The 24,437-nt window shown below is 46.5% G+C and overlaps 1 protein-coding gene across 6 annotated transcripts in view; it reads right to left on the bottom strand.

Annotated features, from left to right (window-relative positions):
* Nucleotides 1-24,437, bottom strand: part of Tn (tripartite motif containing protein thin) — a 159,041-nt gene that overhangs the window by 29,941 nt on the left and 104,663 nt on the right. The window contains exon 1 of one of the 6 annotated variants that reach the window (XM_077699419.1): nucleotides 7,026-7,417. The exons of 2 other annotated variants lie outside the window; for them this stretch is intronic. The gene's annotated coding sequence lies outside the window, so the exon portion shown is untranslated. Of the gene's footprint in view, nucleotides 1-7,025; nucleotides 7,418-24,437 lie in introns of those variants that run through there. 3 more of the 6 variants (XM_077699417.1, XM_077699418.1, XM_077699414.1) reach the window with 3 other exon arrangements.

Below are 24,437 nucleotides of genomic sequence, written 5' to 3'. Positions count from 1 at the left end.
TCATGTCCCCCGACTTTATTACCCAAACCTCTGGCCATAGGCAATCATTAGGGTCAAATGAGAAGCACCTATCGATAAGCGCTTGTTATCTCCTTGACACTTCGGTCGCAATGAAGCGGGTAATATTTACAAATTAGGCAGGGTTCAGACTGTTGCCGCAACTGTCGTAATAACTTTAAAGAATGACGTCATTTCACGTCTCAGCCAACCGAACTAGAGCAATAAAGCAATGGAATATGTTAACAGACGCCGCCGTAAGGACGTCATCTATTAACGAATTTCTCAAAATTGTGAAAGGCACACACGTTCGCGCTAAATAACGACCTGGCCAAAAGTGAGCCATGTCATCACTTGCGTTTGTAGCGCATGTTATTGTTGCCTCCATGTTGCATTTCCCAAAAGTATTTTGTGTTTGCATTTTCGAAGATGTACTTTCTTTTTCTTCCTGTAACCAAATTGTAGTGTACCCTTCCACTCCTGTAATAGCCCAACAATGGGCTGACAGTATGGATAAATAAATAAATAAATAAATAAATAAATAAATAAAACTGCGCGACATGCCGTTTTTTTACGTCCGTAGCTCACGATATGGCTTTTGCGTCGGTAGTCCGAACATAGCCTTACACTCCTTTAACAATGAAGTCTTCGCAAATGATAGGGCGGTGACATCGCGCGATCTTTTTTTTTTTTTACATCACTGAAACCTTACACCTTCCTGGAAACAGGCGTGACATATTCATGCAATATAGATGGGATATTTCAAAAGGCAAGGCTGATCCATTTGAAAAATAATGATTCAATGGCGGCTTGCCGCCGTCATTGAGTTCAATCGCTAAAAAACGCAAGAAGGCCGATTTTCTTTCGTGCAACAGCACCGGTATCTCCCGCCAGTGCTATGCAGATATCTAAGTTACAGATTTATGTAATGTATTTGCAGTTTGGTTTGCAATTCTGGCAGAACCTTGCGTCAAGTTTGCAGTGCATTCTCAATTGAAAAACAATGTGGAATTTGAATACGCGGACAGACAAAAAGCACAGACTGTCCTTCACGCACGAGTAAGTTTCGCCGAAAATAAAAGAAATCCGTGTCATTTTAGAGAAGACCTTACGGTATACACTCAACTTTTACACCCTTATCGGCTAAATATGGTGTAGTATAAGTGGAATAATGATGTTGGGAAGTCATTAAGCCCTCTTTCTTAGGTCCCAACACCCTATTTTGTAGCTTTACACCCTTTTTGTGCGGAAGAAAGGGTGTTGACCGACTGCAACATCCTCGGTTTTCTGTAGGGTGTTGAAAAGATGTCCAGTTGCAAAAAAAATTGCGGAGCTTGGGGGTCGACCTCGCTTCTTCCGGTGTTGCTAAGTTTTGCTAGGTTTTGCTAGTCCTATCTAAGTTTTATTTGGTTTTGCAATGTTCTTGCTAGGCTAGGCTGTGTGCTGAGGGGTGAGGCCAAGTTTAGCCGGATTTTACAAAGCTTTTCCAGTGGGCACCCCCCCCCCCCCCCACCCCCGCCCTCTAATGACAGCGGATTCAAGGGGGAACCAGCAAGGTCGACCCCCAGCTCCGCTGTTTCTCGGGAGGTTCCCGTTTGAACCCATTCCCATTTCATCCTTCCCGCTTGTTCCCTCCCGTTTCAACCCGGCGCAAAACGACCTTCCCGTTTCGCCCTTTCCCACTTGGCCCGTTCCCGTTTGAACCCGTTCCCATTTCAACCTTCCCGTTTGTTCCTTCCCATTTCAACCCGGGGCAAAAGAACCTTCCCGTTTCGTATTTTCCTATTTACCCCGTTCCCGGGATAACGCACGCAGTTTATGAAACGTTATAAAAACATTTTCATATTGTTTTTCCTTTATTTTCGTTTGTTCACAGCCGCTACGATAGTGCAAAAGGAGATAATTTGCACAACGAAATATTTGAAATCCCAAAAGAAAAAGACAACAAATGTTAAAAGTGAACTAACTAAATCAAAACTACCTGACTCCGTTACCAAAAATGATAAAATCAAAAAGCCCAGAAAAGCGCCGAGGAAGCACAAATAAAAAATCGCAAAAACACCCTCACTTTGAGAGATCGTATTTGGCGGACTAACACATTTAATCATTATAACAGCGCACGTGTACATCAATGTCGAAAAGAAACGGGTGAATAATATAAAATATAAAAAAGTTGTATAAAAATAAAGTAACCCTATGTATCTGGATACATATGCCACATCTGGCTATAAAAAATCGCAGCCATGAGAAGCGGCGAAAATTGTAAATTTAGCTTTTGCGTTTTATTGATTCTGTTTATTCCCGTCACTCTAGTGTACTCAATTTTAAAAAATCTGCTCTACTGTACTCAATTTTAAAAAATCTGCACTCTAGTGTACTCAATTTTAAAAAATAAAATAAAAAAAAATCTGCGCATTACTCACGTAGGAAAGATATTCGTAGCCAATTCTCAGATTTCTGCACATGCTTTTGCCTTTTTTAAAGTCTCTCCTACGGACATCTTTGATCTATAGATCTCTCGAACCCGAAGACAAAGCTACACTCCAAACAATGAGCATAAGAGCGGATGATAAATAAATTTCAGCCGCACGTGCGAACACCGACTGCAGAAAAATCCAATGCGTACATTACTCAAGATATTGGGTATCTTTCTAGTACACTTTCGCAGCTACAAATTTTGTGTAAAGAGGGCAGTATCGGCCTAAGGCAATCAGAAACTTTTATCGGCCGGAAATATCGGTCGATTCCGGAAAAATTGGTGCATACAAGTTTTGAGTGCCTGACCCGTTGCGTGTAAGCACATTTTGGGTAACAGTTTCGAAGACGGTAACGCATGTTTTCAGAAATTCAAATGGGTTGGAACGATGCGGGTTAAAATGAGAAGAGCGCTTTGGGAGCGGGTTGTAACGGGAAGGGCGTTTTGGGAACGGGCTGAAACAGGAAACGCCCAAACGGAAAGGTCGTTTCGGGAGCGGGTGCACACGGGACGGGTCAAGCGGGAAGGGCGTTTCGGGAATGAGTTCAAACGGGAATGGGTTCTTTCGGGCTACACCCGTTTCTCCAGTCTTGCACCCCGAGGGCAAGTAAGCTGCGCCAATTTCTTGCCTTTTACTAGCCCAAAAATACTGTCCCCTTTAAAATGATATTGTAAGAGGTGCGCATACGCATGCGCCCCTTGTGCTCAAACTCGAGCTGGCGTGAAAGCCGGCTTCACTGTTATAAGGCCTTATTTAAAGTGGTGCACCCTTTACAGGCGGAGCAGTTATTTTGGTTTCTTTTTTGTTTTGTTTTGCTTTGTTTTGTTTTTTGCTAATGCCACACACTGAACCATGCTCAAGCTTAAATAGCTACGCTGGTCATAAGCTATGTCTATTCATATTAACATCGTGAAGTACAAAACGTCCCCCCGCTCGTAGAAAATATTCGAGTCCACCCCTGTAAACGGGTAGAAAATACCTCGAAAGTTGAAGTTCTTTTACTCCCTTTTTCTTTGTTTGGAGGTCTTGTACACCCTTTTTCTTAGATTGTGGTCTTTTACATCATTTTGCTTAGTTTACAACACCCTAGTTTGTAGCTCTACAACCATGTGGCAAAAAGAGGTGTTGAACACCCTTCTTGGTGGGTGTTGAAAAGGTGTGCAATAAGTGTTTGGTGTCTGCATTACAGAGCTTTTGGCGGACGTTGGAAATCCCCAGGTGGTGTAAATTATTTCAAAGCCCTCTGCTACGGCGTGCCCATAGCCCAAGAGCAACATTGGCGCGTAATATCCCATTTCGAATTCTATTCGTCATTTACATCACTACAGGCACCAGCAGAATACAAATCATACAGGATTAAATTTTAACGTTATCCAGCTGCCCTATCAATGCGCCGGTTTAATCTGCCCATGCACGACGTTGGCATAATTGCATCTGCAGCGAAACGCTCTCGTCGCGCGCGGAACCGAGCTATATAGAAAAAAACAGAAAACGATCTCCCGGCGAGATTCAATTTCAAGAAAGTCAAGTGAGCGGAATATAGAATCTACATCTTCCATACACAGTGCAAGCATCTTCGGGGTTTAATTCCCGCCCCTCTTTATTATTCTGGTGGACGGCAACAAAACATTTTGATAACAAATTCTGCGTAGTTATTAAACTCCGATTGAATCATCGTGTGTGTGTAAGTAACAAAAACATCTCTCTTTTTTTTTCTTTTTAGCTGCACACGTACGCAGCAATTTTCTCTGACGAGATCCGGCAAACACGTAATAACTCGACACAGAGAGATTATTTTATTTTCTTTATCTTATCCTTCTTTTGCGAACGTTTGTACTAATCAGTCAGTACCGAAAAAATTCAGCGCCACTGGAGCCTGCTTAGGCGACAAATAACGTTAAAAAAGGTTAATACGAATATAATGGAAGCTCAGTATGGACAATACGCTTGGCAGGTACAGAGCCCATCGTCTTCCCACAAGGCTACCGCCGGACGTTAAGAAAAGCATTGTCGCTTTCCCAGCTTGCCCGACTCCCACGGAAGGACGTGGAAGAAGATTGTAAATAAGGATAGCCTTAAGAGCTCAGTCGCGCCCCTTGGGTGGCTCACGTGCAGCATGGTTTCACACGGTTAGTTCTGCCTGAAGGAACAACGCCCCCGCTAATCGAATACTTCGACGAGGTTTGCGCGCTCCCAAATAGTCCCAGAACCAGTTCCCGACCGTCTCATGTAAGTCCTGGAGCAGGCGAATGAGCGAGGACGCAATGGCGGTGGTCTGTCTGTACAAACTCATAATTAAAAGGAATTGGAAACTGTTGTGGAAAGTTTGATAGAATCATGGAGATGGACAGTTTTTTATAAGAGCGGGCGAACAGTAGCATCGCATGAACCTGATAATACTCGAAGAGTTTCTGCCCTAAAAGCAGAGGGAAGTTTGCGGGTGATACGAGGAATTAAATAGGGCCTGGTGGCGGTCTTGAGAGCCGAGGCACCGCTTTCACCGTAACAGATACGGGAAAATGCGCTGAGTTGTCAAAGGGACGGAAACACCCAATGGCTCCTTTATCAGCGGCCAACATTTCAATAGTAATCGCAAATCATCCCTGTTCAGCCACATCGCTCGGCAGGTGGGGTTCCTTGGCCACCTTCACATAAAGACCTCACGGCCTCCGAAGCGCGAATTCTGCTAGAAACCCAGACAAATACTTACAAACACAAATCCAGATGGTCCAAGATGCTGCGATACCAAGATCGAGACCTTGACGAATACTGCAAGAAATGCGGCGAGGCAGCCACGCTGTTGCACGCCACATGGCCCTGCCCAGTCGTACGAGGAACAGGCCCCAGTAACACCTCAACGCAGTCTACCATACTACCTTCCGCAGGGAGGCGGCCATGGCAAGCACGCATATTCAAGCTGCCGGAGAGAGCGAAAACAGGCGCACTCGCACTGGGGCCCTGGACCTAGGGTCGCACGTTGCACCCACGAATTCCCCTCCATCCTAGCCCCTACGTCCTACCCCCTTCCCTGTTCCTTTTTCTCAACAAAGTTTGTTCAGTCAGTCAGTCAGCCAGCCTCCACATGTGTCAGTAATATAACAGCGTTGCAAATCATGTCGTAGGCTGCTGGTTTGAGTGGGCCAGCCTGAACGTTACAGTTCACTGAACGCAAACTAAACTCGGGGAGTAGACTTCCATTAAGACGAACTCGGTTGCGACGAATTTCATACTTAAGACGAACAGCACTTTTGCTCTCTTGTGACATTCACAATGCAAAAAACGCCCGCTTAAGACGGCGTATAGAGGCGCACCACAAGACGAGGGACAAAAACATGGAAGAAGACACACGTCCCTCGTCTCGTGCTGCGCTTCGACACGTAGCCATGTACCAGCTCGCCCAAACCGCTGCTCTGCTGAGCTTAAGACGCATTCGTGACGATGCAAACGATTCTTTTCATTCTCTTGGAGTTCCTCTTAACGGGCTTCTACTGTTACAATAATTATGAAATGCAAAAAATTGCTTATTTCGGTGACGTACATATTTCAGACAACCCGACACTTTACCCTGCGCTCCCTGCTTCAAAATGGCGTAAATTCGCATTTATTCACAGTGTCAATGCGCGAGTTCCCGCATCAACCAAATGTAACGTTCACAAATGGTCACGACCATTCGATTTAGGAAAAGCTTGTTTTTCTAGACCCCAATTAATACGGTTACAAGATAGATACGAACAATCAATCAGCCCATGAATACCTACAAGGCAAGTTTGACCTTAGATAGAAGAAAAAATGTGCGTAATTCGTCTTTTTAAGCTGAGCGCGTATGTTTATGTACAAAAATTGTCACCAGCGCTGAGGGGGCGTAAGCAGCGGCGCGTTGCGGTCAACGGGTTCACTGCGGGGGTGCTAAGGTGCTTTTGGTGCGCTCCCGTCTTTTTCCGCGTCCAATGATGTACGATTCTCCAGTTTCTAAACAATAGTAACCGTTGCACACTTCGTTATTACGGAGTCCCGAGACAGAAAAATTACTTCGTTTTAAGCCATATTTGGAGCAAAACGCGCCCTCGAATAACGTTATTTTGTTATAACGAAGCTTTGTTGTGCTCTAATAAATAACACAGAAAAAGAAGCTGTTGTAGCAGCCAAATATTTCTTACCATATGGTTTGAGGCTCAGTATTAAACAACTCTCGCCGCTTTTAAGGCGTAAATTGTAAGTACACTACTGACAGCTCTGACATAACGTTTTCAGTTTTCTTTTAGAGGCACTCGTCTTCAGTTTTACAAAGGTTTCAAATAAAGTACATCTTACCACTCGCACAATACGGCTCGCGTTTTTTCTGCAACCAGGTAAAGGACGATTTCTAACGCACCAAAACTGCGGCCGTGCTAGGAGGCACACCGTCAGGCTGCGAATTACCTTACTGCCTTTAGCGAGCCCCGAAATACTGCGCACACAGCCGTCTTCGCATTTATAACCTTCATCAAAAAACACAACTTCCACAGCAAGGACTCAAACCCGCGACCTTGTGCGCGACACGTCCGTGCTTACCAACAAAAAGCTGCCGACGAGCCGTCGCGAAGCGCACCCATTGTCAAAGCCGCACTAAGGAAAGTCCATCCAACGTATTCCCGTGTAGAGCGAAGTTCGTTGGCGCGCGCGGCACAAAGGATGTGGAGAGGATCCGATCACAGTCCCTTTAAGGGCACACAGGTAGTCTTTACACACTGCAGCGGTAGCAGGCAGCCGTCGAAAGGCAATCACAGCGTCGACACGATCCTTCGTAAACAGCCGATAATGTCCAGCACAGGGGGGCACCGGTTGCACACGCGACAGTTGGTGACAGTGGACTGACTGACTCCTCGTCCGGCAAGCGCTTCGGGACGAGCCCGCCTCGAGTCTAGCGGCCGCCGGCCTGCGACTCAGGTATCTGGTTTCGAGGATGGGCTGCAGCCGCGAGCCTCGTTCTCATTCCTCGCAGTCGTGACGTCACGAGGCTGCAGAGGTTTTCTGGCGCTCGACAGGAGGGGCTCAAAATAGCGGCCCATGCGGGTCAAGTCCCGAATCGCGGCCTCGGGCCCCGTCCCCCTTCCCCTCCTCTCTCGCCGGCGACGCTCAAGCAGCAGCAGCAGCAGCAGAAGTCGTCGCCAATGTGACCTGTGGCGGCACACGCCAGTCGGGCGGGCCCCCCGGTCTTTGAGTTTCCACCAGGGTGCATCTACTGCAACCACAACTCTACCGCCAGTTGAGGTCGGGCGAGTCAAGGCCGCGCCACTACGACCACGTTCTTTCATCTTGATGACGCGTCTTCTCTACCATCCGAAACCACGTACGCGCAAGAAGTACTCCCGCGGGAGAAGTCTCATTAGTGGGAAGTAAGCAGGGAAATAAAGTTGAAGGAAAATCGAGGTGGAAATGTGAATTCCCCGGTCCCAAGCTTAAAGGGGCCATGCAGACAAAATGAAATTTTGGTTAATTCAAAAGATTGCCTAGTTAGAATAACACTGACATCATTTCTAACGCAAACTTCACTCAAATAAGCTATATAATTAGGGAAAAAGAGAATGGCCATGCGACCCACTAGCTGATTTCCCGCACTAGAACCTATGGCGTATCATGGGCAGCTGTCCGAATGACTGAGGTAGGAAAAAGCAAACGCAAGTTAGAAAGGTGTTATAAGCTTGCAGAACGAGCTATTTTGAGCTTAAATTTAATGCATATTCACTTTATAGCAGTAAGAATGGTGGAATAAACAATGAAAGTTACGAACGCATACGTAAACATACAAGTTTTAGTACGTTCTGCGCTCCCTATTGCGTTTATAGCTGCACAGCCGTTCGGTGCGTTGAGGTTACGCTGGTCAAATGACATAAGCGACATTGACTTTTGTGACTCTGTTTGTCGAGCCCATCGAATGTTTCCCGAAACGAGTACCCTAAACCGTAACAAACATTAGCCAGGCACAAATCCAGTCAAAAACAAAACGAGGGTGGACAGCGGTCTCGAGCGGTGTGGTGGTGCCATCTGGGAGGACTCACAGCAAACAAGGCGCTCCGCCGTTCGCTGCAACCATAGTCCGCATACTCACGTTCGCTTCAGAACTTGCACTGGATACGTCATCGCAGACAGACGTCACGAAACCCACGATTTTACGGGCAAATCAAAATTATGACATAAATTATTTAATTTCTCAGTGAATAAAGCATCGTTTGGTGCCGAACAAGCGTTGGGGGCACTATAAAACACCAAATCTTTCGAATAAAACAAAATTGTTTGTTTGTCTGCATGCCCCCTTTAACGTCATTTTCCCAATACGAAAAAGGGGTCCATAGTGCCTCAGGTTTCAAAGCGGACGATAAAGGGACAACGGCTCCAAGAAGTGGGCTTCACAAGCACAGGATACCTTCTGACAACAGAAGGACCACAAGAGCGAGGGGTAAATTAGACCACGTTCGCGATAAATGAACCGTGCTCGCATCTAAGACCGTAGCACTAAGACCTTGCAGCTAAGGCCGATCTTCGCGATTGGACTAGTGCATTGTAGTTCCAAACAAGACGCCATGACTCCACTTGCTGTGTTTCGCCAATGCACGATGTCACCTGAATGTGGCCATTTCGTTGACGTGGCTCATGGACCACCTGGGGACCGTATGCATGCAAGAACGAGAGAGACGCTTGTTTTGACTGTTGACAGGGCAAGACTATTTAAAAAGCACCGAAAAGATGGTGACGAGGTGTTAGTCATTTCTTCTGCGTTACATTTATATTGCACGTACAAAGCACGGAATACCCCGCGGTTGGCCACTTTATCCTTTGAATGCTTGCATGCTTATTGGGGTCGACATATTATCACGACACCAGATGTGGACATTTTGATCGGAGCAAGTTGAGCCACCAACCGTCATCAAGCGGCGGCGAGATCACGATCCCGGCCCTTGTAACTCTACGTGCACTGGTAATGAGCGGCTACTTGCACCAAGAGATGTCATTTCATCATCATCATCATCGCCAGACTATCTACGCCCACTGCAGGGCAAAGGCCTCTCCCGTTAATCTCCAATTATCCCGGTCCTGTGCTAACTGCAACCAAATTATCCCTGCCAACTTCTTTATCTCATCTGCCATCTAACTTTCTGCCGCCCCCTGCCACGCTTGCCTTCTCTAGGGATCCACTTTGTTACCCTTAATGACCAACGGTTATCTTGCCTTCGCATTACATGCCCTGCCCACGTCCACTTCTTCTTCGTAATTTCTACTAATGTGTCTTTAACACGCGTTTGTTCCCTTACCCACTCCGCTCTCTTCTTGTCCCTTAATGTTACACCTATCATGTTCCGTTCCATTGCTCACTGAGTCATCCTCAATTTAAGTTGAACCCTCTTAATGCACCTCCGAATGTCTGCCCCGTAGGTGAGTACCGGTAAGATGCAGCTGTCATACACTTTCTTCTTCAGGGACATTGGACAATTACATGTCACTCGTTTCCGTACCAAACTTAGTGTGAAGCCTAAAGCTACGAACATTGCTGGCGCTATGATGACACAGACGAAGGATTGCACACAAGACGACGATAAGAACAAACCAGCCACCTTCAAGCAAGGCATTAAGCAACGGAGAGATATATTGGCCAGAACGGCGCCAGACACATCAACGTTCTTTATTTTTTACTCGCAGATTGCGATAGATGTCTTACTCATGCGAATACCTGCCGATGCATATTTCCTTAACTAAATTGCGCCACTGCATTTCATTCTACTTGCACTCTCCAGGCAGCCTGTATGGTTGTTCGTCTTCGGGTAAAACCAATTCGTACCGAAGGAGAATCTGGTAAACACGATTCTCCCCGAATGGACATTGTCAAAGTAGCGATCTGCACAATCGTGCGCTGACGGCCCGCCGTTCTCAACCAGTATTTGCTGGAAGCAAGCCTTACAAACACGGCTTACGAACTTATTGAGTATTGGTACGCTTCTAAGGCTGGCTAACCCATGCTGGCAAATGCTGCACTGGCATTGCTGTGTTTAGCTGGTGGAAGCTGTGATGTCGAGAAAACGTCCTTCCCGCTGAGATACGTACGTTCAATGAACGGACAGCTCTCGAATAGATGCCGACATGTTGCGCATGCAGATGATAATGTATGTGAACAAGTATGTGTAAAAAATCGATGACCAGCTTTTGGTGACACAAAATGCATTTCGCAGAAGTCACAAATGCGCTTTCTGTCATCATTACTCATGCATTTCGAAAAAGACACCAAGTTTCGGGGAGTGTTTGCTAAAAAACTCTCATGCACCTCATTTGCTAGAAAACCCTCATGCAACCCCCCCCCCCCCCCCCCCCCGCACCCCACCCAGCTGATTACCAGCTTGAAACAAACACCAATTTTAACGCCTTAGACTTAAGAAGCTCGGCACACTTCCTGATCAAACAAACTGACTGTGTTACATAGTACATCTTCCGATTTAACCTGAAAAGGCTGAATTTCGGAATTGTCTTACAAAATATCCCGATCTCTCGCCGATAATCAGTTTGAAAAATAGCACCCAATTTTCACCCCCCCCCCCCCCCCCTCAATATGAGGAAAAAATAAAACACGAAAACGAGCAACCCTACATACAAGGTGTAACCCTCGAAGAAGAAGACTTCCTTTGCAAGCAACCTCTCGGAAGTCATGAACATTCTTTGTAAAGACACGATTGCTGATTCCATCACGGCGACGATATATCATAGCCCGCTCTTTGGTTTTCGCCGATTCGCCGATGTATGCTTTTGTATTCGCGGGTACCAAAAGCGTCATCAGACCAGCGCCTTTTGTTACCGTGGTAACAAAAGGCGCTGGTCTGACAGTATGTTTCAAAACGAGCTGGCACTTCTAGCTATTCTCGCACTTGTAGAAAACGTTCCTTAACAATTCGCGGTTTTGCTGGCACAGCATCGCGTATGGCACCTGCTGAGGACCGTGTACTCTTGTTCACCTCCCCTGACAACGCTTTTTTTTTAGATGCTGTACATTCTTCAAGGAAAAAATGCACAATGTCTTTTCGAGCGCACCGAAATATTTGCGTTCGGCGATTGAAGTCTTGGTGCGGAATTCGACAACGTTAGGAAGCAAGAAGCGTTATCCGCATCTGGGGCGTTACGCGAAACGAAAAAAAAAAGAAATAGATGAAACCGGGCTTCGCTACGAGAAACCGACTCGATGCGTAAGCAATGTGTTCGCCAAAAGCGTCGCTTCGCAAATATTTGAGCAATGCATATTGCGACAACGAAGATGAAACAAACATTCTGAGAGACGCAGTGATAAGCACGGCAGCGTGATACGCCAAGAAAACGAATTCATCTTTTGGGGCGAGAAGAGATGAAAGCCCTATTTGAGCGTATGTAAATCGTACGCCGCTGTCACCGAAGCGAATTTTGCGCCTCCACGCCACTGCGGCTCCCCTTTTCACCCCCTAGGCTCTTTCACTTCTTGATCGCTACATTTTCTATTCCTTGTTCGGCCAACAGAAGGAAGAATACGATCATAAAAAGAGCAAGTTGTGATGCCTTCATTTTCCGCAGCTCCGCCGCCCCCATGCAGCGACTGCGAGAACAGATATTGGGCGGCGAGTGGAAATCAGCGAGTCAGAAATATATCGTCTCGAGAGCGCGTTCCGATTTGATTAAAGTTCCACTGCAATGAGCGCACGCTTAGCTGTAGCGGGCCGTGTCTGCTTTACGAGTACCACATATAACCCAGCGAGGCATGACTGGAAACTCCGCGCAGTAAATTTTTATCAAATGCACTTCAGAACCGCAATTACCGATACTTTTTCGTGTGCTTTGCCAGCTTGGAGAACGAATGAGGTTTTCCCGTAGGCTTACTTTAGTGGCACACAGCCCCTCCAGGTATGTGGCTTAACAGGAACCTCAGCTAATTCAGCTATCACCCCCACATCTGGCTGAAACATTTTTTTTTAAGTGCACTTAGGGTCTCGCCTTGTCGTCGTAGCTCGCTGTAACGCTCGATGTCCAAGCGATTGCCGGAATCAGGCGTCGCAGCGAAATAACGGACCCAAGTAAAGCCCGGCGTACCGTCGTCAGGGCGTTCCGCACAGGCTTCGAAAACCAAGCGGTTTAAATAGTCATAACCGTTCGAAACTCGTGAACCGCTGGCGCTTGTCCCCGTTGTTTAGCGCAAAGAAAACTGCAGGTACATTTGAGGCAAAATATATGTGATTAACTGGCAGCGCCTGCGTTCATTTAGTTAGGAACGCCCGTTGGGTTGGTTTTTACGATAGTAAATGTAAAATGTGGCAGTGCAACGCCGGCACGTGCGGGGAGAAAAGCACAAAGAGAACAGAACTCCCACTGGCGGAGTTTCAGGCAGGGGGCGCGCGAGCACAGCGAAGGCGGGAAATTTGAATTGCATTGGACAAACCTCCGTTTCGTTCATCAAGAGAGGAGTGAGGCAGGGCGGCAAAGAGCGTGATGGGTGGTAGCAGTCAGCCTATAACGGCGCCACAGCCCCTTTTGGCGAATCACTGCTCCGCCCTTCCGACAGCTTTCACGTGGAGTGGAACGGTTTTAATTTTTACTTATGTTTAGTTTAGAAATAATGTCTCAAATGCCACATCTTTCCGAATACTTCTTAGACTCGTTTACGCGTGCGCTGCTTCGAGATGTTGGTAGCAGCCATGTTAGTGCGTAGCGAAGCGTTGTGTGATATCGACACTCCAAACAGCCGCGGTGGCTCAGTGGCAGAGGAGCTATGAGCCCGAGGACTCGGGCTCGGTCCCGGCCGCGGAGTTGGTATTTCTGATGGATGCAAAAACACCAGAACGCCCGTATGTAGACATTTCGGGCGTTCTAAATTAGCCGTTCACTACGCCGCGCCTCATATATCAGGTGCATGCACCTTCGGTGTGTTAAACCCCGATTGTATTTATGCTAATACTCATTTCCTTACGGCTGCATATGGGATGCTAGCTGATGATCGAATCGGCCCAAGCGTAAAGCTTGACATCAAAAAGCCCCTGGTTTAGGCGACACGAGTATTTTTTAGGGGAGGAGTGCGAGGAGGGGATGGCGGAACACATAAATGCGAAACATCTGATGCTCTTTTCCTGGGGGGCGTTCTAGATTTGAATTACGGTATTTACTAGATTCTAAGCACCCCCTTTTTTCACAATCGTGATTCCCAAAGTGAGGGAGGTGCTTATATAAGAAAAACCAAAATAACGCCCCCCCGCCCCCTGCCACTTTTTTTTCGCGGCCGAAAGGAGTTATGTTTTATTTGGCAAACATTAAAAAATTGGTACAGACAGTGAATTCACCCCTATAGTCTGATACTCAGCCACCATCACCACCACTCGAGTCCGTTGCGCCGCTTGGGCCGCCGCTCTCAGTGCTCCACAGCAAGTCGCCTTCTGTTACGTTGAAGTTGTTTGTTATTACAACTTCATAAATGACTTGGGCACAACGTCAACTCGGCCCCGCTTCCACTCGTCTGAAATCCACATTGCGACTTTTTCACACAAAAAGGGGGAGCTTAGATTCGCATGCAAACATTTTTTTTTCAATTTTTCTTCCCGAAAGTAGGGGAAGGTGCTTAGAATCAGGGGGAGGGGGGGGGGGCTCTAAGAATCGCGAAAATGCGGTATATCAATTTTACTAATGCCAGCAAAAGCTGGCTTTGCACAAATGGGCACAGTGGATACTCGATAAACGGAACTTGAGGTACAGGGCATATCTTCTTCCCTTATCAGGAGTTCCGTCTACCGAGAGAACATTTCCAAGTGTTAAATGTTTTCTAATATGCTGCTTGGGCGTCGTTTTAAAAAATAAAAATCCCCCAAACAGCATGACTGAAAACCGAATGCACAGAATTGCTTCCTTTTGTAGCATACAATCACGGACTTCAGTACTGATGTCATTCAATTACAGGCGAAAAAAGAGCCATAGCTCCGCATTTTCAGCTATCGAGGGCGCTTTTTAAGGCGAAAGCCTTATTAAAGGGGCCATGTAGACAAAGCACAAGTTTTGTTCATTCAAAAGATCGCCTCGTTACAATCATATTCGCCTCACTTTCAATGTAAACTTCGTTCAAATAAGCTATACAATAAAGAAAAAAAAAGGAATGGCATGCGACTCATTAGCTCATTTCCCGCAAGAGAACCTATGAAGTCATTTGCCTAGCTGTGCAATTGGCTGAGGCCGGCAAAAGGAAACGCAAGTTAGGCAGGGCTTATAAGCTTGGAAAACGAGATATTTTCGGTTAAATATATAAGCATATTAGTTTCATAGCAGTAAGAATGGTGGGGTAAACATGGAAATTACGAAAGTACACGTAAACATAGAAGTGCCAGAGGGTACTGTTGTTGGTACTGCGCGCTATGTGCTTGTTATAGCTGCTCAGCAGTATGGCGCTGTGGGGTTGTCTGACGACGCAGGTTAATTGGCGTAGGCGACATTGTCTTACGTGACCCTGTTTGTCGAGCATACCCCATGTTTCACAAAACGATTACTACCTACCATAACAAAAACAAGCCAGGGGCAAACAGAGTCAAAAACAAAGCAGAGGCTAACAGCGGTGCCGAGCAGTATGGTGGCGTCATCTAGGAGGACTGACGGTAAACTAGGCTCCGCAGTAAACGCGCGCGCGCCGCCGCTCTAGGCCGGCCGTGTCGCAGTAGACAGCAGAGCCTAACGGCGCTCAAACGTTGGCTTAAGACTTGCTCGTTATGTCATCGCAAGCGACGTCACGAAACACACTATGTGGCGGGATAATCAGAATTTTAACCTGAATTGATTCATTTCTCAGAGCATAAAGCACCGTTTGCTGTCGGACAAGCGCTGAGGGCACTATAAAACACCAAATCTTTCGAATAAAACAAACTTGTGTTTCGTCTGCATGACCCCTTTAACTTTTCCTCGAATGTGTGATGTACATAAAATCGTTGAGGGCACACAGAATCGCACAGAAAATCAGAGCGCGTGCTGGGAAAGGGAAACACCAGCGCCGGGGAAGGGTAGGCTCCTGCCACACGTGCAATATGAGCCGCTTTGACAGGTAAAGGTGCCGACGGGGGTGAATAGGAGGCGCCTGGGGATGACGAGCAAGCCGAACGAGCTTTGAAGAGTGCTTGCTGTCCGGGGGCTGGTCAAGTGGGGATAGGCGCGGTCGCATAAATCAAAAAGTTCAACAGCAGATCATCAAAGTCGTCATCCTCAACAGCTCACTAGGTCCACTGCAGGACGAACGCCTCTCCCGTTGACCTCCAACCACTTCTGTCCCGCGCCACTCAAGCCCATTATTTGCCTCAGAAATTTGTTATTTCGTCCCTCCATCGGGTAATTGGCCTTCCCCTTCTTCTAATGTTATCTCTGGGTATCCACTCTATCACCTTGGGAGATCACCAGAAGGTAAAACAACGATCTTGTCTTCACATTCCTAGAAAACTCAAAGCATCCCCCGTATCTACTTTAAAATTTGTAGCCCATGGCCACTGCGTTACGCGGAAGCGTTTCTGGACCTTCCCCTTGTTTAACAAAACTTCGGAGTTTTCCAACGCCAAGCCTGTCTTTTTAACGTTCGCAACCAGCTTGACTGTTCAGCTTATCCGGAGTATAGGCTGCGCGGGCGATTACTTCTGCAGTTGTGGATGCTTTGGTTGTGAAAAATGCAGAGGTCAGTTCGCTTCCTTGGTGGTAAAATGGAAACCGCGAAGCCTGGTGTGGCGTGATACTTGGTCTGCGTCAACGTGGCGGATTTCACTGAGGGTTAACTTGAAGCACCTCGCGAAGCGCTCGGATAAGGGCTTGTCGGCAATCTTTATTGTAAACGGGGTGCAGGCTCTTGACGATTGGGATGATGGAGATGGAGGTTGTAGGTGCCGAGAAATTGGTACCCAAGGCGACGGAGTACATTGCAGCAATAAGAGTCTGTTGTTAACCTGCGTTGTGCCCCGTTTACGTCTCGTCCGTATCTTTTTGTGCGCTGTTCCAAGGATAGCAGTAAGTTGTTGTTAGCTTGAGAAGGAAGAGGAGGAACAAACGTCCCTATGGAGCAGTCGGCCTTGGGGACCGTGCTTATTCTAGGACCCCTTGAGACCACCCGGCTTCTTGGGCTCCCTGCCACAGCCAAAGCTGGTCGTCAGGTTCCGAGGTGGACAGTGCTTTCTCCCAATGCTCAGGGGAGGGGCCGGTCAGGGAAGGGGGGGGGGAGGGGGGGGGAGGGGGGGGGGAGGTTCTCGTCGCAGCCCCACATAATATGGTAGGGGGTGTCCAATCGTCGTTCAATTTGGGTAGCATGATATGCTCTTCGGAGTTCGTCACTGGTGTTAGGAATCATCACAGTAGTAGCCATAAATTTTCAATTAAAGGTATGGGGAGTACCGAGTAGTATAGTCTATAGTGGTAATGTGGGGTCATTCCTGATGCCCGCACTTCACTGTCAATGACCTCTTCGGGATAAAGGGTAGCCCCAGTAACGAATGAAGACACGAACGAATATTGTTAGACTTCAGACAAAGCACCGCCTAATTGAGGGTGATCCACTACAAATAGGACCCAAGACAGGTAAAGGTTCAACCGAACGTGTCACGCCAATATTAAGTGAACAAACTGATTTCTGATGGAGCCTGTGGAAGTCTAATCGGGCAGAGCAAAGAGAGAGAGAGACACAATATTTTATCTTGCTCGAAAATTTTTGGACGTCGACGATCAGCGAATCGGGTTCGCAATGGTGGCTTGCCCTTTCGTGCCAGATTAAGGGCTGCTACTTCAGAGGATTTTCTGTGCCATGGGCTGGAGCCATTTTTTCGTGTCTCCAGGGATAGTTGAGGCGTTAAGTTGGGGCTGACGACTGCAGTTTCCCACTATTGCCAGTCTTTAATAAAGTTGTCTAGATGTGTCTGAGGGCAGAATCGAGACTGCGGGAGGGGGAGGGATGTTCTGAAATGTGTGTGTATTTCAAATGTGAGACATGTACGGGCAACCTAATGCAGGTTCAACTAGAGTAAATGTGTGACAATGGGGACATCGCGGGGAAGGGAGGAAGACATGAGGTGGGCTCTTTACGGCCCATTCCAGGAATGTATGCTCCACTTGTGGGAAATAAGTGTGGTAGCGGGGCTAGATTTCCAGGAGGGGCGAGACGTTTCGGGCGTTACCTTTTTCTGAGGATGTTTATACCTAATGAGTTGCGCCATTGGGCGGACAGGAGGATGCGGTAAACAAGGTAAGCAACGACACTCGCTATCAGGAGTCACCGAAGGTAGTTTTCCGGTGTGCTCTCGTGTGTGACCACGTGGATCGCCTGATCGCTCTAGGGTTTATGGCATATGATTCAGTCGACGCGTTTTTGTATTTGCAAAACAAAAGCCCACGAAAAACAAGAGCTATTTTTAAAAATACACGTGATAACGGGCCAACCACAGTTAAAACCCAACGTCTGCCCCCTGGCTTTGTCAGATGCACTGCTGCATTCCCTTATCAATGCAGTAGGGAAGGCTTCGCGTGTAGAATGAGTCGATTGACTAAGCAAGGTGACAAGCAAAATGATCTTGAATGCTTTCAGAACGTAGTCACCCAACACACCCAGTACTTAGATCTATAGGAGGTCGCAAAGTACCTCAGCCAAAAATTACTACTATGCCCATCAGATAACTTGTAAACTCGCTCAAAAGATTTTTCTCTCTTTCCCGGTCCTGACGCACTTCGACGGCCCGAATTACGTCACTGAGGCCATGTAGCGGCTGTTGGCCGGTTTTCCTTCAGTTGCAGCAATGAAGGCTTTTCAATAGCAACTTTAAAAATTAAGCCACAAAAACAAAGCAGAAATGGAAGGCGTATCTGGTGCGACGAGCAAATCGTACAGTGCCGCTGCGTGCTGGCGATATAGCTGTAGCTTTCGCAGTGGTTCCAGACGCGAAGGAAAGAGTGAAAGCGCTTATCGAAGGCGTTACAGGATCTCTTTAGGATGTGCGTGTAATGTTAGTTGCAACGGATCCGCCGTCATTCCCCGCTTTTATATCACGTCCTACCGGACGGCGCCACGCTTGTCGATCTTTGAGCTGCGGGTGTGTACACTGCGACCAGCAAAAAGCATGAAAGGAGCCCAGCAGTGCCTTCGGGTCAAAGCTCGCTTGGAAGCTCTTCAGTAGCAGCGCACGAGCCGGCATCTATTAACGTAAAACGCTGTTACGGTAATTATTCGACTTTCGCGTGCGGTGCCGCGTCCTGCGTGACGTCGACCAACGACCTGCTGTCGCGTGTCGTGTGCGCTCGGGTGCGTGTGGGTTTTTGCCTCAAGACTTCGAAGCCTTCAACCTTGATCGGCTGACGGCCTCAACGCTAACTGGTCAGCGACCTCAACGGCTGGACGGGAAAATCGATACGCTACACTAATGACTGTTAAAACAGGATCTTATGTACAATGCCCGTATTTCGAAGCGACAAAATATCGGGCGAAACGTTACGTCAATAATGTAAGAAATTGAGAACGTCTCACATATGCAAAACCATATTTCTTAACAATTTTGCTCAAATGTCGTTAGTTCACACGTTTCGCCACCTGATTTTGTTGTTTTGATTTTCAGAAACAACCACGCAAATCGTATAGCGACGGAAATGATGACATGGTTTATTTCAGGTGAACTACAACTTTGTCATTGCCACGTTACCGATAAAAAACGAATAAACCATTTTTTTTTCTAATAACAAATAATGATGACTAGTTGTGCGATGGGAAAAAATGCCCACCGTAACTACACATATATGACGACTCAATATATTCGATGGATCCGATTTCGCTTTAGAGCGCTCTGTCGTTTTAATTCGTAGGCCATGTTACCGTCTATGCATATATACTGAATATACGTAACCCATCTGCCAAGTTCTCTTGCTTCGGGTAAGCGCCGTATTCACACCTGGCTGTAACGCTTGTCTTCGGCCTTCGCACCTACACTTTAATAAGTCCCCGTAGGGCGCCTTCCCCACAACACTCCAGAATGACCTATTGAAGTGGCCTGGGGTGCAAAGACGGCGAATGACGATGCCGAGCATTCAATTTGAGTGAGAAATGGTATCTGTGCAGGTACATTGCGCAATGCAAAACGGCATGCACGCCTTGGGTGTTGTGTTGTCCCTTTCCACATGCATTTCTATAGTTATACCATACGATGAGATTCGTCGTTCGCCGAAATTGCAGACGTGTCACTTCAATTGGTCATTCTTGTAAAAGTACCCCCACCAGTATAATATATATATATATATATATATATATATATATATATATATAGAGAGAGAGAGAGAGAGAGAAAGATAGGTCAGCAGTCTACAACGCCAAAGGAGGCATAGGGGTGTGGTTAGGCTTTTTTTCTTTTTTATTACGGTTAATGAACTAAACATTTTTTTTATATACAGAAGAAAGAAAGAAAAACACGCGCCCAGAGTTGGGACCGAACCCACGCCTTTCGATTACATGTCGAATGCCTTACCAATTCGGCTATCTGGGCGACTGTGTTCTCCTTCGCTTTCTGGGCTATTTATATTTACTAGAAGTGTATCTGACACTTGAGGGTGGTAGCCAGCGCCACTCTGACTACACGGGGAGAACGGGACCTTCTTTTCAACCCCCGGGGCGTGACTCCAACGTCTACAGCCTGTCATGAGCGGGTAACTGGCGGGAAGCCCTCTTATGCTACCTAGGCATCAAGGCTGCCAGAACCGAGACCCTCGCTAGGCTTTCGCAGAATAATATAGTAAGGAAATGAGGGGCTCGTTGAGGAAATGCAGAAAGATAGGTCAGCAGTCTACAACGCCAAAGGAGGCATAGGGGTGTGGTTAGGCTTTTTTTCTTTTTTATTACGGTTAATGAACTAAACATTATTTTTTAATATACAGAAGAAAGAAAAACACGCGCCCAGAGTGGGGACCGAACCCACGCCTTTCGATTACATGTCGAATGCCTTACCAATTCGGCTATCTGGGCGACTGTGTTCTCCTTCGCTTTCTGGGCTATTTATATTTACTAGAAGTGTATCTGACACTTGAGGGTGGTAACCAGCGCCACTCTGACTACACGGGGAGAAGGGGACCTTCTTTTCAACCCCCGGGGCGTGACTCCAACGTCTACAGCCTGTCATGAGCGGGTAACTGGCGGGAAGCCCTCTTATGCTACGTAGGCATCAAGGCTGCCAGAACCGAGACCCTCGCTAGGCTTTCGCAGAATAATATAGTAAGGAAATGAGGGGCTCGTTGAGGAAATGCAGAAAGATAGGTCAGCAGTCTACAACACCAAAGGAGGCATAGGGGTGTGGTTAGGCTTTTTTTCTTCTCTATATTTCTTTCTTTTTCTTTCTTTCTATATTTCTTTCTTTCTTCTGTATATTAAAAAAATATTTAGTTCATTAACCGTAATAAAAAAGAAAAAAAAGCCTAGCCACACCCCTATGCCTCCTTTGGCGTTGTAGACTGCTGACCTATCTTTCTGCATTTCCTCAACGAGCCCCTCATTTCCTTACTATATTATTCTGCGAAAGCCTAGCGAGGGTCTCGGTTCTGGCAGCCTTGATGCCTAGGTAGCATAAGAGGGCTTCCCGCCAGTTACCCGCTCATGACAGGCTGTAGACGTTGGAGTCACGCCCCGGGGGTTGAAAAGAAGGTCCCCTTCTCCCCGTGTAGTCAGAGTGGCGCTGGCTACCACCCTCAAGTGTCAGATACACTTCTAGTAAATATAAATAGCCCAGAAAGCGAAGGAGAACACAGTCGCCCAGATAGCCGAATTGGTAAGGCATTCGACATGTAATCGAAAGGCGTGGGTTCGGTCCCCACTTTGGGCGCGTGTTTTTCTTTCTTTCTTCTGTATATTAAAAAAAATGTTTAGTTCATTAACCGTAATAAAAAAGAAAAAAAGCCTAACCACACCCCTATGCCTCCTTTGGCGTTGTAGACTGCTGACCTATCTTTCTGCATTTCCTCAACGAGCCCCTCATTTCCTTACTATATTATTCTGCGAAAGCCTAGCGAGGGTCTCGGTTCTGGCAGCCTTGATGCCTAGGTAGCATAAGAGGGCTTCCCGCCAGTTACCCGCTCATGACAGGCTGTAGACGTTGGAGTCACGCCCCGGGGGTTGAAAAGAAGGTCCCCTTCTCCCCGTGTAGTCAAAGTGGCGCTGGCTACCACCCTCAAGTGTCAGATACACTTCTAGTAAATATAAATAGCCCAGAAAGCGAAGGAGAACACAGTCGCCCAGATAGCCGAATTGGTAAGGCATTCGACATGTAATCGAAAGGCGTGGGTTCGGTCCCCACTTTGGGCGCGTGTTTTTCTTTCTTTCTTCTGTATATTAAAAAAAATGTTTAGTTCATTAACCGTAATAAAAAAGAAAAAAAGCCTAACCACACCCCTATGCCTCCTTTGGCGTTGTAGACTGCTGACCTATCTTTCTGCATTTCCTCAACGAGCCCCTCATTTCCTTACTATATTCTTCTGCGAAAGCCTAGCGAGGGTCTCGGTTCTGGCAGCCTTGATGCCTAGGTAGCATAAGAGGGCTTCCCGCCAGTTACCCGCTCATGACAGGCTGTAGACGTTGGAGTCACGCCCCGGGGGTTGAAAAGAAGGTCCCCTTCTCCCCGTGTAGTCAGAGTGGCGCTGGCTACCACCCTCAAGTGTCAGATACACTTCTAGTAAATATAAATAGCCCAGAAAGCGAAGGAGAACACAGTCGCCCAGATAGCCGAATTGGTAAGGCATTCGACATGTAATCGAAAGGCGTGGGTTCGGTCCCCACTCTGGGCGCGTGTTTTTCTTTCTTCTGTATATTAAAAAATAATGTTTAGTTCATTAACCGTAATAAAAAAGAAAAAAAGCCTAACCACACCCCTATGCCTCCTTTGGCGTTGTAGACTGCTGACCTATCTTTCTGCATTTCCTCAACGAGCCCCTCATTTCCTTACTATATTATTCTGCGAAAGCCTAGCGAGGGTCTCGGTTCTGGCAGCCTTGATGCCTAGGTAGCATAAGAGGGCTTCCCGCCAGTTACCCTCTCATGACAGGCTGTAGACGTTGGAGTCACGCCCCGGGGGTTGAAAAGAAGGTCCCCTTCTCCCCGTATAGTCAGAGTGGCGCTGGCTACCACCCTCAAGTGTCAGATACACTTCTAGTAAATATAAATAGCCCAGAAAGCGAAGGAGAACACAGTCGCCCAGATAGCCGAATTGGTAAGGCATTCGACATGTAATCGAAAGGCGTGGGTTCGGTCCCCACTATGGGCGCGTGTTTTTCTTTCTTTCTTCTGTGTATTAAAAAAAATGTTTAGTTCATTAACCGTAATAAAAAAGAAAAAAGGCCTAACCACACCCCTATGCCTCCTTTGGCGTTGTAGACTGCTGACCTATCTTTCTGCATTTCCTCAACGAGCCCCTCATTTCCTTAGTATATTATTCTGCGAAAGCCTAGCGAGGGTCTCGGTTCTGGCAGCCTTGATGCCTAGGTAGCATAAGAGGGCTTCCCGCCAGTTACCCGCTCATGACAGGCTGTAGACGTTGGAGTCACGCCCCGGGGGTTGAAAAGAAGGTCCCCTTCTCCCCGTATAGTCAGAGTGGCGCTGGCTACCACCCTCAAGTGTCAGATACACTTCTAGTAAATATAAATAGCCCAGAAAGCGAAGGAGAACACAGTCGCCCAGATAGCCGAATTGGTAAGGCATTCGACATGTAATCGAAAGGCGTGGGTTCGGTCCCCACTATAGGCGCGTGTTTTTCTTTCTTTCTTCTGTATATTAAAAAAAATGTTTAGTTCATTAACCGTAATAAAAAAGAAAAAAAGCCTAACCACACCCCTATGCCTCCTTTGGCGTTGTAGACTGCTGACCTATCTTTCTGCATTTCCTCAACGAGCCCCTCATTTCCTTACTATATATATATATATATATATCTATATATATATATATATATATATATATATATATATCGTTAGGAAATAGGAAATACAGAAAGAAATGCCGGCAGTCTACAACGCCAAAGAAGGCATAGGGGAATGGTTAGACTTTTTTTATCGTTAGTGACGTTACATTATTATTTTTTATTAATTACGTGAGAAAGACAGAAATTAAAGCACGCGCCCAGAGTGGGGACCGAACCCACGCCTTTCGAACCAACGACCGAACCCACGGACCGAAAGGCGTGGGTTCGGTCCCCACTCTGGGCGCGTGTTTTTCTTTCTTTCTCACGTAATTAATAAAAAATAATAATGTAACGTCACTAACGGTAAAAAAAATAGTCTAACCATTCCCCTATGCCTTCTTTCGCGTTGTAGACTGCCGGCATTTCTTTATGTATATATATATATATATATATATATATATATATATATATATAGTCTGAAAAGATAAAAACTCACACAGAGCGCGAAAAAAATAAGGTTAGTAGAGACAGAGACAAACGAGAAAGACGTAGAAAATAGAAATAAGTTTACTGACGTTTCAGAGAGAGGACTCCCTTTCTTCAGAATACTCTGAAGAAAGGGAGTCCTCTCCCTGAAACGTCAGTAAACTTATTTCTATATTCTAAGTCTTTCTCGTTTGTCTCTGTCTCTACTAACCTTATATATATATATATATATATATATATATATATATATATATATATATATATATATATATATATATATATATATATATATATATATATATATATATATATATATATATATATATATATATACATATATATATAGATATCCTGCGGGTCTGCAACTGCAATTGGCGGTCCAAAGACACTCTCTACCATCGGAACGCTGACAGAATGCAGGCCGCTCTCACCACTCGCTCTAGGCACGCAGGAATAGCTTCATGTGCGTGTACGGATTGTCGCGCGACAACGGGGCCATCCTATAGCGAAAACCTGGGCCAAAGAAGTGCGTGAATTTCGGCCGAAGGTCTATCAACAGCCTGCTCCTCCTGAGCACCCGCCCTGGATG

This window comes from Haemaphysalis longicornis, unplaced genomic scaffold (genome assembly GCF_048455015.1).
Source record: "Haemaphysalis longicornis isolate Haplotype H1 unplaced genomic scaffold, Haemaphysalis longicornis Haplotype H1 scaffold_2, whole genome shotgun sequence".
Lineage (NCBI taxonomy): Eukaryota > Metazoa > Arthropoda > Arachnida > Ixodida > Ixodidae > Haemaphysalis > Haemaphysalis longicornis.
The sequence above is the reverse complement of the archived record's forward strand: the minus strand, read 5'-3'. Positions and strand labels throughout refer to the sequence as shown.